This window comes from Orbicella franksi, chromosome 8 (assembly GCF_964199315.1).
Source record: "Orbicella franksi chromosome 8, jaOrbFran1.1, whole genome shotgun sequence".
NCBI lineage: Eukaryota > Metazoa > Cnidaria > Anthozoa > Scleractinia > Merulinidae > Orbicella > Orbicella franksi.
The window spans coordinates 22,624,770-22,629,471 of record NC_138152.1 but is presented as its reverse complement, the minus strand read 5'-3'; the positions used below and the strand labels follow the sequence as shown (position 1 = coordinate 22,629,471).

Genomic DNA, 4,702 nt, shown 5'->3' with positions numbered 1-4,702 from the left:
TAATCAAGTCATTCATTTCTGACCGCCACCAGACAATTGCAAAGTGGATGAGAAAGGAATGTCCCAAGAGATGCAGAGAACTACAAAAGCCAGTCATTGACCACTTCTTTGACCTATGGCACATTGGCAAAAGTAAATAATGAAATTATGCATTTTTCATTAAGGTTGAGTAATAATATCATTTTTATTAGTGATTGTAATTTTTTTCCCTTTGTACATTGATTTTCACAATGCTTTTCTCTTTTTCATGCCAGAAATTCAAAAGGTCTTAACAAAGCTAAGTAAGGAAAAGGGCTGCGAGGTTATTGCAAGGTGGAAGCAGACTTGTGTGAGGCATTTCTATTGGTCAGTAACCTCTACAACACCAAAGCTTGGAGATGTGATACTAGCTAAATTCAAGGCCTTCCTGTATCACATCATAAACCAACACAAAGATTTGCCAAACCAGCTCTTTAATAAGTGTGCTCACGGTCTAATTATTACGTCACGTGTTTGGTTGACAAAAGGTATTTGTATTTTCTATTCTGGCTCATGTAGCATTTCAGCATAGATACAATGTATGAAGTCAATACTCGCCAAATGTCTGAAAATACTATTTTTCTCAGGGGCCATTGCCTACGAGAAGTTGGTTGAAGCCCTTACTCAGAACTCGCTATTAAAGGGTATCAAGCAAGCATCCCCTGTGACACAGACCAGCTGCTTAGAGGGATACCACTCTGTTGTAAACCAGTTTGCCCCGAAGATGCTGGCCTACTCCTACTTGGGATGTTGTGCCGGTGAGTGACAGCTAGTGCAGCTCAGACAGCACAGTTTATAAAAAGATACTCTTTTCTTTCTTTACTTTTACACATTTCACTTGATTTTCTCATGTAGATTATATATTAATTATCACTCCTGGAAAATTATGGGCAAATTAACTAGCTCCAATGATGGCTATCATATTTGCAAAACAAGAGAAATGCTTTACACGTCATACAAAAAAGTATTATTTCCTGCAATCCAAAATAAATGACCTTTTTTTTAATTATTTTTAATTGTAGTACTATTTTAGCAGCCATCCACTTTAACTATAACCTGAAGAAGGAGACGAAAGTTGACGCTCATGCAAATCCAAGGCTGAAGGTGACCTACCCTAAATACAAACAGGGAGAGGCGACAGTCCGAGAAGTAATAGTGGTCCAAAACTATGGCAAAGGACTCCGAAATAAAATAAATTGCATCGGGAATGCCATATCTGATATTTTAAACTCTTAATTGCACTTTTACCTCATTTTCTGTTTTTGTCAGACTATGTTGCTGAACTGTATGAAACATTGACCACAACACCAAGGAAAGTGCTAAAAGGTATAAGGAAGGAACTGGCAGAAGAGGAACCAGAGGCTCTACACACCATGCTGCTAGAAAAGGAAGACAAAGAAACAGCAAAAAACAAATACAAACAAAGAAAAGCAAAGGAAACAGTTTTATGCCCTCCAACCTGTTCTGGTATTTGAAAATTTGATTTTGCAAATAAGCATGCAAATAGGAGAACCTCCAACATCCCCCTCTTCCCACCCAAAGCATGATCACCCGAACGTACTGTGTTATAAACTTTGAGTTGGAATAACACATTTGAAGTGAAATCGTTATTTTACGAGGGTGATGCTAAATAGCTAACAAGGGCCTAACAAACCCGTGGCCCTCCGAATTATAACATCATAATAAAACTATGCAATAGTATTAAAAAATTATCTTGTTAAAAATAACTGTTCAAATGATCTAATTGAAAGGTCTTAGTGCTCAGCAGCAACTTGACCTTAATGTCTGAATGATGTGTTCACCAGGCATTTCATTGGCCAAATTTCCAAAAAAAAAAACACACATCAACAGTAAGATGTTTTAAGTGAGTAATCTTAACCATATGTATTGCTGCAACTGCTCCATTTTACCATGTATGGATGCACTGAATCTCCATTACATGATGAGTTCCTTAGTGGGGTGTGCTTTCCTTTTAAACAGGTGCAGAGCTTCAAGCTTTGACACAACAGACCACAGTTGCTGGCAGAAGGAGGACCCCTATGTGCAGAAAGTGTGGCAATCCAAGGAGAGGACACAAAAAGGGCCAACCCAGCAGTACAAGTGCAACAGTGCATTATTTTACTCCCAATCAGTTATAAGGTGTAGTCAATAAATGTCCCACCTTCCTACCAATTTACCTATCTGTACCTTGCCTGCCTGCCTGCCTGCCTGCCTGCCCGCCCGCCTGCCCGCCCGCCCGCCCGCCCGCCCGCCCGCCCGCCCGCCCGCCCGCCCGCCCGCCCGCCCGCCCGCCCGCCCGCCCGCCCGCCCGCCCGCCCGCCTGCCTGCCTGCCTGCCTGCCTGCCTGCCTGCCTGCCTGCCTGCCTACCTAAGTACCCACCCACCTATCTACCTTCTTACCCATCTTAATAAAAGTTAATTTTCTTATAAATTAATTCTCTTCCTCATATCCCTGATAGCCCTCAGTTTCAGTTGGAAATGTTTTTCGAATACTGTTGTATACACAACAGGGAAGTGGAACACGATTTGATGCCCCAACATACTCCCACACAAGTCGAAGGAATTGCCTGTAGGCAACAGACCGGAGGAATCTGTGGAAATAGAAGCCAAGAATTGGAAGTGGGAACATGCAAATGGAATAAATCAACACAAACTTTGATATTATATGGTTAATGTATTACCATTTATGCAGGTTTTAATATGTTAATGAATGTTTATTCATGTTTTTTTATGCATGTTTACTTGATCAACAGCAGAGCGAATTTCACAACAATGCCAACTGTAGTATCTTCAAGGACAAAGTACATGTATATACAGTGGAATCCCGATTTCTCGAACCTATTAGGCCAGGAAAACGAAAATAATTGTGCGAGAAATTAGAGATTAAAGACCGAGGGATGTGAAACGATTTTTGGCTCAGGTTATCGGGAGTTTCAATCAAAGGTTTGAGAAATCGGGATTCCACTGTACTATATGAATCGTTACGATGATAGTGTAGGAAGTACTGGATTAACTAACAGCTTCAGTGTGAATTTTAGATAAGAAGGTTTGACGCTACAGATAATAAACTTTTAATATTAGTTTGAGACAGAACTTACTCGAGCTCAACAGTGTCGCCCTGAGCCAACATGGTCGTGTAGGCCTTTGCCCGCAGTGTGTAGCACCCAGTGATTCAAACAAACATCAGAGAAGCCGGGATGCGAAGTAATGCAGTCGCCTTCCCTCTCTAACTCCTCCATCCTTTCAACACATCTGATCACTTCCATGCAGCATCTACACTCCTCGTGCTTCACCACAAACTCTAGCGAACAATTTGAACATTTGCACCTAAAACAGAGGCAGGAAAAATTTAGAGTGATGGTTCGAAAAAGATCCGTTTATACCGCTTGAATATATACAGCCATGTGCAGCCCAAGCGTTATGAGCAAATTAATTTCTGCATAAAATCACCGAGTAAGCACTTTCTTCTATAAAATTAAATGAACGGTACATGAGTAAGATTTCCGTCTATCAGCGTCAAAAATATAACAAATAGTAATACAGACCAACTTTCTACCCCCTCTTCCCCGGAAAACCTGCTCCAAAGAATCTCCTCTTCCTCTTCTTCCCGGGCAACTTGCTCGACATAAGCGGCTGCTTCTTGTTCGTTTGCCATCGGCTTCAAGTTTTCATCGTACGGCAAAAAGTCATCAATTGTTGAATGGAAGCTATCCTCGGAGGCTTCGGAAGACTGTTCCTCAGTACTTTCAAAGGAATGATCCGAAATTTCGTCTCTGGAGACACAAGCCATTTCACAAAAACACCACAAAACAGACAACAACAGCGATACAAAAGCAGCTAAGACAGCGACCGATTGATTGCAAATGAACGTGAAGCCTTTGACGTCACAACCAACGAGTCCGCTGGAAAATTGCGTGCTCATCTGGAACGAGTTTTCGTAATGGCGGACGCCTTTAAGGCGACTTTTAGAGCCGAAAATTTTGAGGATAGAAGGTTTGATGTTCGTGTTTTTTGGCAAATATAGTTACTACTTAACATAAATAGATATTCTATGAGGAAACATGCGCGAAAGAAAAGTATTGATTTTCGTCTCAGGGGCACTTTAAAGAAATTTACCAATGAGCATTTCACCAAACCGAATGAATTAAACAAACAAAAAGGAGGAAATCTCCATAAAGAGAATGAATATCACTGTGTGCGAGTGTCAAATAGCAAATCCTGTTGGCGATGAATGGACAGCCCAAGCGACTTTCTCGAAACTACCTGAGACGAAAAGGCGGGAAATGTGATGAAAAGTCCTTTTATACGTTTTGATTTGCATAAAAGGTTTAACGGCACAGATGTTTTCAGTTTTACATTCTCAGCCGTTTTTTCGTGTGGCTGGGCTTTCGTTTCCTTTGTGCTGGTTTGACTGTTTATTCCTCTGCCTTTCATTCGGTTTTAGGGAGTTTAAGCAGACCACAACGGCAATGGCAACGAGTACAATGGCTGTGTTCGTGCGTTCTAATTCTTTGTTTATTCTTTGCCATTCTCTACAAAACAAAATCGTGAAATTACCACATTCTGAGTATTCTAGCGGACGTAAATTACGAGGGCCGATTTTTGGTTTTTCTTTCTTTTTTTTTTTTTTTTAGTTTTGACGCTGTCTTACAAATTCAGTTTGGGATAGATCTGACAGTGATAG

The 4,702-nt window shown here is 40.9% G+C and overlaps 1 pseudogene; it reads right to left on the bottom strand.

Annotated features, from left to right (window-relative positions):
* Window positions 1-2,941: 2,941 nt before the first annotated feature.
* LOC145495077 (uncharacterized) lies at window positions 2,942-4,481 on the bottom strand (annotated as a pseudogene).
* Between the last annotated feature and the right edge of the window lie 221 nt (window positions 4,482-4,702).